Genomic DNA, 16,060 nt, shown 5'->3' with positions numbered 1-16,060 from the left:
CCATGTATTTTTTCTGAGTCAGCCACTTCTGATGCTGCTACTTACTCTATCTCTTCCCCCCCCGCCTCTATATGAGGATTTCAAGATTTAGGGGTTTTAGGAAAAAAACCGTTGTCGCAACGCGAGTAGTAGAGTGTGTTCCGCGAGCTAAGTCATAAGTAGTGGCGCGACCAAGGTAATGGTCGCGACGTAAAGATGCAATCAACCTAAACCTTAGATCTTGGGACTTGAGCTCTATTTAACGAATATGATATTTAGGGTTTGCCTCATTGATTAGTCCCACCTCCATAAACCTTCCAACTTTAAAACCCCAACCTCTCTCCTTCCTCCTTATGCCTTGGTGGTGTTTCAGTAACCTTTGGTGAAGAAGCAAGTTGGTTTTGTACTCAAGAAGCTAGATCCAGAGTAGATTCAACCTTCTAGCCTCCTTCTTAACCTTTGTAAATCATCAAGTTCCTGCCTTTCTGTGTTTTGCTTAGCAGATCTTGGATATTGAGCATGTTTTGGTCCTCTTAATGATATTTACGTGGAGTTTGAAAAACTCCAGGCCAAAAGGTTGTTTTTTATGGTTCTCTGGAACCTTCGTGGTGGAAAGAAGTGATTGTCATCAAGCCTTTTGAGCCATGCATGAGGTTTGTAGTATTTAGGTCCAATTTTATACGTAGGATACAGAAGAATGTGTTTGAGGCATTCAAATGGATAAAGTTGGAAAATTTATCCATTAAGTCATTATTTTTAAGTGATCTGGAAGGTTGGAGCCTTAATCTTAATGGATTAAGTGCTTAATAAAAGAAGTAATATGCCTCGAGATCGTGACGCGACCAAATAAGGTTGGTGTCATGCCATGAATATGGATCTGATGTCGCGGTCGTGTTGTCGCCTAGTGGTAGCAACACGACCAAGGTATGGTCGTGACACGTTGACCGTTGACTTTTTGACTTGTTTGACTTTTGGTCAAATTTTGTTGGAATTGAGTATTTGAGTAAGTTTTAGTCTCGGATTGGCTTAGGTGAGTCTTCTCACTATATTAATTATGTCATAGTTGGATCATTTGTGTGTTGGATGCATGTGTAATACTATGACATGATTATATACTTAGCTATACTAGTAGGGTCTTGCTTGCTTTCATGTATGTTTTCATGTTTCGTGGGGTTTGTTGCCGAGATCTGTGTTGTGGCACCGTGAGCCAAATAGGCCATTAGGTTGATGACAAGACCGGTGTTGCAACAACGTGAGCCAAATACGTTGTTAGGTTGATGACAAGACTAGTGTTGCGGCACCGTGAGTCAAACAAACCGTTAGGTTGTTGGTATTAGACTGTTATTGATATGTATAATTACGACTGTGGCGTATGTGATATTTTGAGGGACTCGTTAAGCTTTGTGCTTACAGTTGTGGACTAAATGTTTTTCACATTTTGCTTCTGGCAGTGGGAAGGCTCCAGCTCGATCGTGACGCATATGTATCTCCTATGTTTAAGTTTTAGACTTCCGTTAAAACTGATGTTTTTAGATACAATGATTTTCATATGTTATGCTTTTGGGGTTTTGGAACTATTGATTCATCATTTATTAAAAATAAATGTTTAATTTACACTTTTAAAAATAAAATTTTGGTTGAAATTTAGGACATTACTCTCTCTCTCTCTCTCTCTCTCTCTCTCTCTCTTTGTGTGTGTGTATAATAAACATTACAGTTGTCGATCTCGTCGGAATTGGCTCCATCTGCCGCAACTCGATCCTTTTTTCTTTTTCACTGCCTTTCTCCGGACTTCTCTGCTGTTGGCTCCATGATAGTCACTATAGCAACTCTTGTCCTAATATATAGATCTTCTGATACATTTGTAACCATTTGGAGAAAGTATGGTTGTTACAGCTATAATTTTTACAAGTCAAATCAAAATTCTCTTTAGTTCGCTCATAGATTAGCACGATAACTCTCATCATGTGAACCAGGTTAATTCGTGAGTTATTTTTCCACATCTTTATTTTATGTTGTTTATTGCATCTTATTCCTAAAAAAATAGTATCATGGTCATAATTGAAAACGAGAATGTTAAGATAGACAAATTTGAAAGTCATGGTTTTAGCTTTTGGAAGATGCATATCAAATTTACCTTATCAGAAGATGTTACATGAAACCTTATATGAGAAGAAACGTGAAGCGATGAAGCATGAGCATTAAGATTTGTTTGGATCGAAATGCTCTTGGTGTTGCCAAGTTTTCGTTGGCGGAGAATGTTACATATAACATTTTCAATGAGAAGATGACATTTGGATTGATAGAGGCCTTATCCAGGGCTAGACCAGGGGTTAACATGTCCATTGCCCAAGGCATCATTGGCTAGGGGAATCAATTTTTTAAGAGGTCTAATGGGTATGTGTAATTTAATTGGGCCAAAACTATTTTTTGTAGTCTAACAGGGACAGAACTAAACGCATGAGAAGGTATTAGCATTTCACAACTCACACGTAAAATTTGGAAGGATTCGCTCGTAATTAGGATCAGTCGACCGTCAATCCTACAATCCAATTAGGGATTAATAATTCTCCTTTTGCTCCTTATACTTCTCATCTCGCCATTCTCAACCTCTCCAGAAGACCAGACTCAATTCCACCAAAGCATCAAATCGATCTTGGTATTTCTTGGCTGATTCTAATCAATCACCGTCTGTTGAGATAGAGAAATCATTTGTGTGTTTCTTTGAATATGATATAATCTACAGAAGATTTTTGAGTAAGGTTTGTTCCAGTTTCCTTTAGGTTGCGTTTGTTTTAATTTATCGAGATTTATTCAAGGGTTAATATTGTATAATGTTTATTGTAATTGATTATTGATTTATACACAAGATATGAGATAACAGATTCCTTTTAAGGTTGTGTTTCTTTCTTTTAAGTAATTGAGTTTTTTTATTTTTATAAGTGATTACTTTGATAACGATTGTGAAGTATTGAAACTGAGTTTATTGTAACCGATTATTGATTTATACACAAATATGAGATAACGAATTCCTTTTAAGATTGTGTTTCTTTCTTTTAGGTTATTAAGATTTCTGATGTTTTATATGTGGTTACTTTGATAATGATTGTGAAGTATTGAAACTGAGTGATTTTTTTTTGAAGATAGGAAACTAATCTGAAACAAATTTGATGCTCTACTCTCCAAATTGAGGATATATCTATATAAGTGAAACTTTACTTGTTTTAATTACTGGAATCTGTTGAGTAATTATTTTGTTCATTTCAGTTTTTAGACTTGGTCCTTACTAGTACTATCTCAACCGCCTCACAGTCTCTTCCCATCAGGTTGTATCTTTCATTGTTACACTTTTATTTGTTAAATTTATTGGTTTAAGTATGTTTCCACGTAAAAAACCATTTTGTACTCAATATAAAACGAAAAAATAGGGTATAAGTAATCGCTAAAAGGATGCATGTGTCTTTATATAATTATTTTCCTAGAAATGAAAATGTTGTTGAAAATGATAATGACAACAATTCTAATGATGACCCTGTTGAAAACTCTAATGATCTCGTTGATAATTCTAATGAGTCTTTTGATAATCCTGATGATTTTGAAATTGATTTTGTTGAAAAAACAATTGATTTAATATATTTGATCAAAAAGTGTGAAATGTATTAGATTTAAAAACGAAAGACTTGCTTATAGAAATAGGTCCTATTAGAGAAACTGAAAATAACCAAAGATGCAATCAGTAGACATTTTTCTTGTGAATTTTAGGTTTGTAAATTAAGAGATGGCGATACTTGTGATAGAAAATAGTTGGTGTATTTTGTAACGCCCGCAAAATCGGGCTAAGCATTTAAGATATAATATAAGTTATGTATTAAGAAAAATAAGAAAAATCAACTGAATCGTCTGTAAATCGTAAAAATAAGTGCGTCAAAACATATATATATATATATATATATATATATATATATATATATATGGCTAGGTTATTTTGTTTCTTACATTTATTGTGTGCTAGAATGCACCAATAGGAATTTAGTAAATTAAATAATTATTTAATTAAATAAATATAGATATTAAATGATTTCCATAATTATATGTATATTACATGATATCCATAATTATAATTCTTTTTTTATGGAAACTAATTAAATCTGTCATTAATGTCAGCAATAACATTCTTTCAAAATGAATTCGCATCTAGGTTTTTATATATGAGTTCGTATTTTGTTTCAGGACTCACTCACTTAAAATACAATAAAGTTGCATGGAATATGAAGAACGAGAGTGTATTCTACTAGAATACACTCTCATTCTTTAGGAATACACTCTCATTCTTCTAGATATGAATTAATTCTAAAAGAATATTATTGTTGACATTAATGACGAATTTAATTAGTTTTCATAAAAATAAGTTATAAGTATGGATAACATTTAATATACATATAATTAATATTAAATTCCTATTGGTGCATTCTAGCACACAGTAGATGTGAGAAACATTTGACCCTACCTCTATATATATATATATATATATATATATATATATATATATATATATATATAAAGAGAGAGAGAGAGAGAGAGAGTGATATATATATATATATATATATATATATATATATATATATATATATATATATATATAGAGAGAGAGAGAGAGAGTGATAATGAAAAAGTTTGTAGAGATGTTGAATCTTCAATAAATGGTGAATTTTCTAGTTTTGAATTCATTTTAAGTTTAGTTATATGGCATGATATGTTATTTAAAATTAATTTGGTAAGTAAAAAGTTATAATCGAAAGATATGATTCCTGATGTTGTGGTAAAAATTTTGAGGGATTAGTTAACTATTTTGAAAATTATAGGGAAAATGGGATTGACTCTGATATTAATAAAGCTAAAAAATAGCACATAATATTGTAGTTGAACCTGAATTTTGTATTAAACATATTTCTTGTAGAAAAAAACAATTTGATGAAGTTCCAAATACTAAAAGAGAACACTAATTTTCTAAAAAAACATTAAAACATATTATTTTATTATTCCAGTAGATATGGCTCTTACAGAATTGAAAAGTAGATTTGCGTAAATGCAACATTTTGAATCTATTTTTGGATTTTGGTTTGATGGTTCAAAGTTAAAATCATTATTTGATGATGAATTAAAAAAAATATATTGTATGAAACTTGATACTAGTTTGACAATTGGTGAGGAACTTGATACTGATCAGGGGCGGAGCTTGAACATATAACTTGAAGGGGGGGGGGGAGTATAAGAAACTAAAATTAACGTTTTTACACATAAAAAACCAATTTTTTTTCAACAATTAAACACCAAAATACCTAAAATTACTGTTCTTACACATAAAAAAACCAAATTTTTTCAACAATTAAACACCAAAAATACATAGAAGAAGAATTACAACTCAACATGATGACCTTTAAGGTCTTTAAATTCATGAACTACTGACTTCGAATCAATGTTTTCAACAATTTTCTTTTCTATGTAAACCACCAAATTGTTTGCGAGAAAGTCATCTAACATCTTATTGCGAAGGCGGTTCTTGAATATTTTCATTGTAGAAAATCCCCTCTCTGTTGTCACGGTAGAAACTGGAAGTGTCAAGATTAGCCGAACCACTCTATCAAGCAAATAATATGTCTCATGTTTCTGAGTTTCCATAAGACCCTTGCATAGGTCAACAATAGTTGATACACCACTTATCGTGGGATTCTTTGTCATATCAATATTAAAAATCTCCAATTGATATCGTAATTGAATTCTCTATTGCTCCGTAAAATCTTCAGGATAATACTTCTCAACAAGAGGACAAATATGATCAATGTTAATCACTTTAAGGTGTTCTTTTGAAACTAAAGTAGAACTAAGACGTAACAACTCCATCGCCTGATCATTGAATTTACTATTCAACTCATGTAACTGTTTGTCCAGTGTGAATGTAAACAAATCTACTAGATAAAAATGTTCAAAAGTAACATGATTATATGTTTTTGGAGGCCGGCATCGAGTAGAACTATATGGAGCATTCATATATGGCATATTTATTTGATGTTTCTCACAAAAAAACTTTATATTTGCAAGTAAAGAATCACATCCCTTGTTTCTAAAATCACTTAGACCCTCCTTTGTTGTCAGAACTAACTCCATGGCATTAAGAATATCTTGGGTTTATTTTGTAGAGCTTGAGAAAGTATATCAGTTTTTACCTTTACTTCCTTTATCAAGTGAAAAATAAACACAAACTCAAATGATTTCAGGTAAGAATAAGCTGCATCAACATCTCTGCATTGAGAATAAATAGGAGATATGTCATCAATTATTCCTTGGAGCACAACACGAGTATAATCAAACATGTTAAGCAATCTACAAACAGATTAAAATGAGAACCCCAACGTGTATCACCAGCTCTTCTTAATGTCCCAACTCGATTTAATCCTTTTCCTTATTCGATTTCACCAAGTTCCAATAAATGTTCAAGTCACAATACTCAATAGATTGGCTGTTGATTTCCACCAGAATAAGAAAAGAAAGAAAATAAAACGGGGACAAGAAAGAACAACTCTACAGACGAGTAGGAGCTGATGAGCATACCTGATTTTCTTCTGTGAACAAGAACGAACAACAAAAGTGCAGAACAGCAGGTGGACTCGTGGAGGGTGGACATGCGGTGCTGAGGTGGACGGTGGTGACTGTGGCAGGCGTCCGACTAGCAGCGAAGAATGAATATGGGGAATTGGGGTGGAAGGTTTACAGGTTAGGCGATAATTGATTGATTCGATTCACTGTTTACGAATCACGATTGAACGATTGCTTCTTAATCTCATGGATCGGACAATTGGACAGGAGGGGCCACAGCCCAAGTTTCACATTGTTGGACCTATATCTCTAAAAATTTAGCTTATATGGGCTACTTCTAACCTAAAATTCAGGGGGGGGGGGGGGGGCACACCCCTCTTGGTCCTATACAAGATACGTCCCTGATACTTATGGAAACAATGTATTTATTAAGTTACAAGTTTTGTAGGTAATCTTGTCTGGTAAAGCATACAAATGTGAACTTCCTTGGATAGTTATTCAAAGTACGGAGTTCACAAAGTAAATAGTCATGTTTCTCAACGTGTTGGTATCATATAACACTTTGTTAACAGTACTGGTTATAATAGCTACTGGAGGAAAAATATTTTTCAAAATTGAAGTTATTGAAATCAAATCTCCAAAGTTCCACGAGTCAAGAAAGATTAAACAGACGAGCAATTTTGAGTATCGAAAGTCACTTTATACAAAGTCTTGCTTATCAAAAAATTAAGGATGCTTTTGCTTTAAAAATACATGTAGGCATCGTTTTAGATGGGTTTTTGTATGTTTTTTTTTGCATAACCATGATTTAGTTAGATTATAAAAGTTATTTCACTTTTACTATAACTTTATATATATATATATATATATATATATATATATATATATATATATATATATATATTGTAACATCCCAAAAATCAAGGTAAACTTTTTGTTTTTCAAAACCACCCAAAAACCATAAATTTTTACAAAACATAGTTTCCAAAAAGTCAAATCACAAATCAGAGTATCCCAAAATAAAATCTCATAAAAACTGAAGGATGTGCACGATCAAGCCTTCACCTTGCCCCGATCATCAGAACTATCTGAAAGATTAAACGGACTAGCAATTTTGAGTATCGAAAGTTACTTTATACAAAGTCTTGCTTATCAAAAAATTAGGGATGCTTTTGCTTTAAAAATACACGTAGGCATCGTTTTAGATGGGTTTTTGTATGTTTTTTTGCATAACCATGATTTAGTTAGATTATAAAAGTTATTTCACTAACTTTATATATATATATATATATATATATATATATATATATATATATATATATATAGGGCTAGGTTCATGTGTTTTCTTACATTTATTGTGTGCTAGAATGCACCAATAGAAATTAAGTAAAATTAAATAATTATTTAATTAAATAAAGATAGATATTAAATGATTTCCATAATTGTATGTATATTAAATGATATCCACAATTATAATTCTCTTTTTGTGGAAATTGATTAAATTTATCTTTAAAGTCAGCAATAATATTCTTTTAGAATGAATTCACATCTAGGTTTTTATGTATGGGTTCATGTTTTGTTTATTGACCTACTCACCTAAAATAAAACAAAGTTGCATGGAATATGAAGAATGAAAGTGTATTCTACTAGAATACACTATCATTCTATTAAAATATACTCTCATTCTTTTAGAATAAACTTTCATTCTGCTAGAATACGCTCTCGTTCTCCATGTTCAAGGCAACTTTGTTGTATTTTGAGTGAATGACTCATGAAACAAAATACGAACCCATACATGAAAACCTAGATGTGAATTCATTCTAAAAGAATATTATTGCTGATATTAAAGTCGAATTTAATTAGTTTTCATAAAAAAGAATTATAATTATGGATATCATTGAATATACCTATAATTATGGAAATCATTTAATATCTATCTTTATTTGATTAAATAATAATTTAACTTTTACTAAATTCTTATTGGTGCATTGTAGCACACAATAGATGTGAGAAACATTTGAACCTATATATATATATATATATATATATATATATATATATATATATATATATATATATATATATATATATATATATATATTGTAACATTTGGGTCCACATTCCCCCAACTGGATTACCCTAGACCACAATCTCCCGATAGATTGCCACTTTGGCCTACAATATCCCGATTGGATTACCATTGGCCCGCAATCTCCCGATTGGATTGCCCGGGTTTGTTGGACGACAACACAAAGCAGTACAACCTCAACCCACCCATAATCATACAGATCTACCAATCTAATGTATAATCAGCATAGCATAATCCTATATACCAAGATACATTACCTAGTCGGCCGACATTGGTTCCTTCGACCCACAAGTACAGTGAGGAGAAACTCAACTCAAAGTCTGAAAATATAGTTGAACAAATCATTGCACCGGATACTGCCTCTACGAACCACCTACACAAATAACAGGGCCTTAAACTCCTGCTACCACTCAAAATAAACCCGCGTACTCAGTCACTACGTTGGGCGTAGTCATGATGCTTCCAATCCACGAGGTCTCAGCCCAGTACGTGCAATGTACCTCTTGGTACGCCCAGCGTACGCCGTCTAGGTCCTTTTCTTTTCGAAAATGTGATTATTCCTTAAAGACCTTACATCTAAACTGAGATCCAGATCCAAAATATCGTTCTAAGTCATAAAGTTTCCACCTTTTTGACTTTCCATTGCTAGAAATGTTCCAAAAACTAAAACCCTAACTTAATAATCCATTAAGACATCATAACTCTTGCATGGAGTGGATAGAAGGACCAAGATTACATTTTATGGTTCTAAGCACCTAAAAACGTCTGAAAGGAAAACTCTTCTGGTTAGAGTAATCCATACTCATGAACACCAAGCTTATGAGACCAAAAATAAACATAACCTCTAGGCTAGCAAGATATAAGAAAATAACTCATCAAGTTTCAAACTTTATACCTTCAAAGGATGCTTGAGGGTGAAACACTTCTGGATCCAAGATGCCTTTATTTCCCAAGATGATTCCACTTTTTTCTTTCTCCTTTGAGACCACCAAAAATACACTCTAAATATCAAAGATGCTCACACATGCGATTAGGGTTTGCAAGGGACGATTTGGGAGATGGAGGCCGATGAGGGAAAATGTCTTGAGGAGATAATGATGCTTAAATAGGGCTCAAACCCTAAAAATTAGGGTTTAAACCCCAGCCACATACGCCCGACGTATGCTTGAGTACGCCCAACGTACTAACATAATCACACGTTTTTCATTAAGTGAGCCATGGACTAATTTTGCAACAAATTTCATACTAAGGGAAGAAATAGAAAAATACATGGCCTCAAGGTTTTACAATCTCTCTTACTTGAATCAGACTTCGTCCTTGAAGTCTGATGCTGCGAATAACTCAGGGTAGTGCTCTCGCATCTCTGCCTCGGGTTCCAAAGTCCATTTGGAACCCTTCCGATGCTGCCATTGAACCTTGACCAATGATACCACATTCTTGCACAAGGCCTTCGTTTTCCTATCCAAAATCGTTAATGACATCTCAATATAATTCAGACGATCATCAACCTGAATATCATCCAAATGAACAATTGTTGAGTCATCAGCCACACACTTCCGAAGCTGGGAAACATGGAAGGTGTTGTGAATCTGACTAAGCTCCGCATGTAAATCCAACCGATAGGCTACCCTGCCTACCCTAGCTAATACTCGGAATAAACCAATATATAGGGGACCCAACTTGACCCTCTTCCTAAAGTGTATTACACCCTTCCAGGGTGATTCCTTTAGTAGAACTATGTCGTCGACCTGGAACTCCAACTCGGATCGACGTCTGTCAGCATAACTCTTCTGCCGACTCTGAGCTGTCTGCAATCTCTTTTTGATTTGATGAATAAGCTCTGTCGTCTAAAGGACCACCTCAGTACTTACCATGACCGTGTGACCGACCTCTCCCTAACAGACTGGGGTACGACACGTCCTCCCGTAAAGGAGCTCAAATGGCAGAGCACCGATACTGGAATGATAGTTGTTGTTGCAAGAAAACTCAGCCATAGGAAGATAGGAATCCCAATTCCCACCAAAATCAATAACACAGGTTCTCAACATATCCTCAAGCATCTAGATGGTCCGCTCGTTCTGGTCGTCAGTCTGCGGATGACAATCCATGCTGAAGTGAAACCTCATACCCAATTCCTCGTGGAACCTCTGCCAAAATCGAGAGGTGAACCGCACATATCGATCAGATACAATGGAAATTGGAACACCATGTCGAGCGACAATCTCGTGCACATACACATCGGCCAATTTCTTGGACGAGGAACTCTCCCAAATAGCTAGAAAGTGGGCACTCTTGGTCATACGGTCCCTTAACCCATATTACATCAAATCCCTTCGTTGTCTGTGGTAACTTGATGATGAAATCCATGGTGACTTGTTCTCATTTCCATATGGGAACCTCCAAAGGCTATAGCTTGTCGTGCGGCCTCTGGTGCTCGTCTTTGACCATCCTATAGGTCAAGCACCTGTCAACATACTAGGCTATCTCCCTCTTCATACACGACCACCAGTAACTAAGTCTCAAATCCCGATACATCTTGGTGGCTCCAGGGTGTATCAAAAATATGGACTTATGTGCCTCCTCTAGTACAGTCTTCCTGATCCCGCCAAAATCTGTCATCCAAACCTGACCGCACAGGGTTAATAATCCACGACTATCGGTAGAAAACTTGTCGATCTCGCCCCCGATTCTCTCCTGCTTCCAATTCTCCTTCGCGACTCCCTCGGTATGAGTCTCTTTGATCAGATCCAAAAGCGGCGAATTGATAGACATCCTTACACATAAGCTCCCAACAGAAGAACTAGCCGACTTGCGACTCAAAGCATCAACGACCACATTCGCTTTCCCAGGTGGTAACGAATCTAGCAGTCATAATCCTTGATCACGTCAAGCCACCTACATTGTCTCATATTCATATTTGGTTGATCCATGAGATACTTCAAACTCTTGTGATCTGTGTAGATGGTACACTGAACCCCGTAAAGATAATAATGCCAAATCTTGAAGGCAAACACCACCGCCCCCAATTCCAGATCATGCATTGGATACCGCAACTCATGCAGCTTCAGCTGCCTAGAATCATACACGATAACCCTCACTCGCTGCATAAGAACTGCCCCTAAACCGGAGATAGAAGCATCACAATAAACCACAAAATCCTCCGCACCATCCGAGAGGGTCAACACCAGGGCCTCACATAATTTTGGTCTTATCGTCTCAAATGAATTCTACTAATCGGGTCCCCAACGAAAATCCACACCCTTCCTCGTCAGACGAGTGAGGGGTACAATAACCTTGGAGGAATTGTAACACCTCGACTCACATGTACAAGTTCTAAAGCATTATATACATATTTATGGACCTACTCGACGAGTTGGTTGCCCCCAACTCGTCGTGTAGAGGCGGGTTAGCCAGTGTGGATTATTGGATCTACTCGACGAGTCGGAGGACCCGGACTCGACGAGTAGGAGCTAGGAGATGAAACCCTAATTTTTAGGGTTTGTACCCTATTTAAAGGACCTTAAGTCCTTTCCTCCAGTCCCTTACTGTTGGGTTTTGAGCATTCTAACACTCCTATGGTGTACATGCAACCCTATAAACCTTGGATCTATGTTTTCTCTATTATACATGCAAATATTAACTATTCCAAGGTTTCATCCTAACTAGCATAGTATGAAGCACCTATACTACAAAGTTCTAGTTAGATGACATACCTTTTGATGTAGCTTGATGTCTTCAAGCTTTAAGAGCTTAGCCCCAATAGTGTGGAAGCCTCAAATGGAATCACAAATCACCAAAACACCTTGGAAGAACTTGAGAGAATATGTATGCACACTAAAATCGGCCCACTCTTATTTTCACACACTTGTGCCAATTTTGTGAGCCAAGGACCCCTTTATATATTATGGAGGATTAGGGTTACATCCATGTAAACCCTAATACCCATGACCTTTCATTTACATAGGATCCATGGGTTAAAAGCTCCATGGACCATCCATGAAAGCTTAGCCCAACCTAAATGAACTTGGCCCATTCCATATATATAAGAGTCCATTATTAATTAGTTCTTTTTGATCACTTAATTAATTCTTGATCAATACTAATTAAATAATATGATTCCATATTAATATATTAGAACTTATAATATATTAATATAAATCATAAATATACTATTCTCAAAAGACTATCCATATAAATTGTGCCGGTGAAGTGCAACCCAAATGGACCATGCCGGGTCGGGTCAAGTACATACCAAATATAGTTATGGACTTAGACATTAATCCAACAGTCTCCCACTTGGATAAGTCTAAAACTATTATTGAGTATGACTTCAAAACCTAACTGGCAATCGTAGCTCTTAAAGCCGCTGTCGAACTCTGACCTTGTCAATGACTTGTCCATTAGATAAGGGATCATATATTCCTCCATTCTAGATATCATATGGACTGAGACGTGGATTATAATCATTCTCTCTGTCCATTTGTTGTTTCCCGATTTTCGATTTATGATGACTGACTGATTGAACAAATCAAATCAGTCCTGGCTTGGCCAAGCACTCACATGTGTCATCGCTAAATCATCGAGGGGCCCACAGATATCATTTTTATCCCGAAGGTAAAAGGAATGGATAAACTTCGACTCATATGGCTTGTTCTACTACTTGTTGAATCATACACAAAGGCACGTTTTATAACATCGAGTTACCAAATGCGTTTTCGTGCAATCAATGTATAACCAACTCATAGTAACAACTCATATCTCTAGGTTTGAAGAATATAAGATATTATCGTCTCATGATCACTCGTGATAAAATCCATGAAGTGATTCAAATGAGCGCGGGTTGAATCCAATACTCAGAACTTATGAGCACTCATGAGTGTTGTAGCACCACTTTGTCCACCAACTTGGACCTCTACAAACCAACCCATGACAGTCTTGATTCATATCTACTTCCAACATATGACCGACTGTGGATGGTTTGAATAACTTAATCATTCAGGAAGAGCGACTTAGTTATTCTGGAAGTCAAAACATGCAAAGTGAAACACAAGAATAAATGAATCAAATATGGTATCAAACCCTATGAATATAAATAAACACTTTTATTTATCACCATACTGATTACTCATTATTCATTGTTTCGGTTTTATCAACTTTATATTTGAATTAAAAACACTAGTTGTCCCATGCTCCAAGCATGTACACTATGTTTTTCTTAAACAATAACTTTGCCATACACCAAGTATGCACTCTATGTTTGTCTATGATCCTTACTTTGTGAAATAAACCAATTGAACATAATTTCAGTGATTCTAATTTCACACTCCCAAATCCTTATCGAAAAATGTGAGAATTTCAAATTCCTATCATTTATCGAAATCTGTTTAGATTTTAAACTTATATGCACTGACCCTCCTGTAATGAATATGTACAAAGTCACAAAGACTTGTCAACAATCATTATAAGGTATTCCAATGGAGATCAACTCCATGGAAACTAAGTCTCATGTTCAAAGTACATTGCTTTGGACATGCTTCTTGCATTAAGTTTTCTAATCTTGCACAGATAACTTCCACCTATGGAGACAACTCCATATTCTCATTTTGACTATCACTTCTGAATAAGAGATGCCTCTTTTCAGAATATGTCAATATGGTCCTTCCAAAATTAGCACTATACTTCCAACTGTCCCTGACCAACCAATCTTTGGTAAACCTCAGATTGTCCTCGACAATTGCTTAATCATTTTAGTCATGTCCAATTCTAGACCTTTTCCCTTCTTAATGCCTCTGGGCATTTGGAAAAATTTAGAAATGACAAATATTATAGCACATGCAATCGATCCTGTACCCAAAACAAATGGTACACGATTCATGATGTCTCACATAAAGACATGATTCTAGACCAGTCTTTTACTACAATATTTTTATTTGCCATGTTTTCAAAATTTGACTATGAATAGGGATGCCGTAATCATAATCGAATTTTGAGAACGCAATATATAGAATTTCCTTAAGTTGAACCAATCCAACATGAAATTCATATATATATTATTGACTAAAGATGATTAAGGTCTCAATCTAAGCCTTTAGAACTGAAATGAAGTATATCCTCTCCCTTAATTATAGCAAAACAACTTTTTCAATCCCTGCAGCCTCACGAATTGAAACTTTTGTTTTCTATAATTAACATTGCTAACTTGCAACACTAACAATAATTATCATGCTCCCACTAACATGATGATTATTAGCATAACACTTATGCTCCCACTAGCTTTGACATGTACTCAGAAATCAGCTGGACTTCTAGAAATCAATACTTTATTGACTTTCTTACCAAAGTTCAGATTTCTGATATGAGATGCTTTGATAAAACTTTATCAGAATCATACACCTTTCCTTAGATAGCATGCATGTGTGTCTAAACAATTTCAGAACTATGAAAAGGGATGTCGTAATCATAGTCTCAATTGTTTAGACCTTTTGCCATCTGCTTCAAATCTACTTGGTGGAAGTGTTTCCTCACCATCATTTTCATGAATCGGAGAGAAACCTTATGACCCTTAGATTTTATGGTGTATGTGTTCTTATCCATGTGAATCGTCAAAACCATAGTCACAAGACAATGATAATGACAAATCCAAACTCATATGGACTGAACTTATGCAATCTTAACTTCTTGCCACCTGGCAGTACATGGCCTGCCATTGCTTCCAAGTTGTTATGCAACCAATTGAGAACTTTCAGAACTCCTATGCAAAGCCAACTTTAACTGGAATTGGCACAGAATATGTCAACACGATAGGTTATAAACCTCAAGTCGTGTGCTAGTGAAGAACCTCAGGTTTTATTCTTGATTAGTTCTTGAAATTCTTTTTAGGATCTTTAAGACTCCCACTATCCTCTTGTCATATAAGACTATCTTGCCAAATATTCAAGAGATAGTGCGGATTCTTTATCAAGACAAACACTTCACACAATTAGCCTTAGTTGGTCTTTGTTTTATCCAAAACATCACAACTTACCAATTTCAAATGTACAAGAGTAGGACACTTTTACTCTTACATTTGACAAGTGTTTTAAACCTTTCTTTAAGATATGTCACTCAAGTTACAATCTTGGAGTATGACTCTAAGAATTGTTTTGGAACGAAGTATGACTCATCTTCCTGATCTAACCATTTCAACAATTCATGACTCCTCTTCTTAGTCATAAGAATGCACTAAGATGACCTTTAGAGGACTAATTGTGATATGATTTCTAAATCATTAAGATGATCACAAACATGATACTAAAGTACTCTCCCATCTTTTCAGATTTGAGAAACTTTTATCTTTCTGCCTAATTTGATTCTTCCCATTCGTTCTGCCATACATTGAGACTTTTCCAATGTTTCAGA

Source organism: Lactuca virosa, chromosome 9 (assembly GCF_052849685.1).
Source record: "Lactuca virosa cultivar CGN04683 chromosome 9, Lactuca_virosa_CGN04683_v6, whole genome shotgun sequence".
Classification (NCBI taxonomy): Eukaryota; Viridiplantae; Streptophyta; class Magnoliopsida; order Asterales; family Asteraceae; genus Lactuca; species Lactuca virosa.
The sequence above is the reverse complement of the archived record's forward strand: the minus strand, read 5'-3'. Positions refer to the sequence as shown.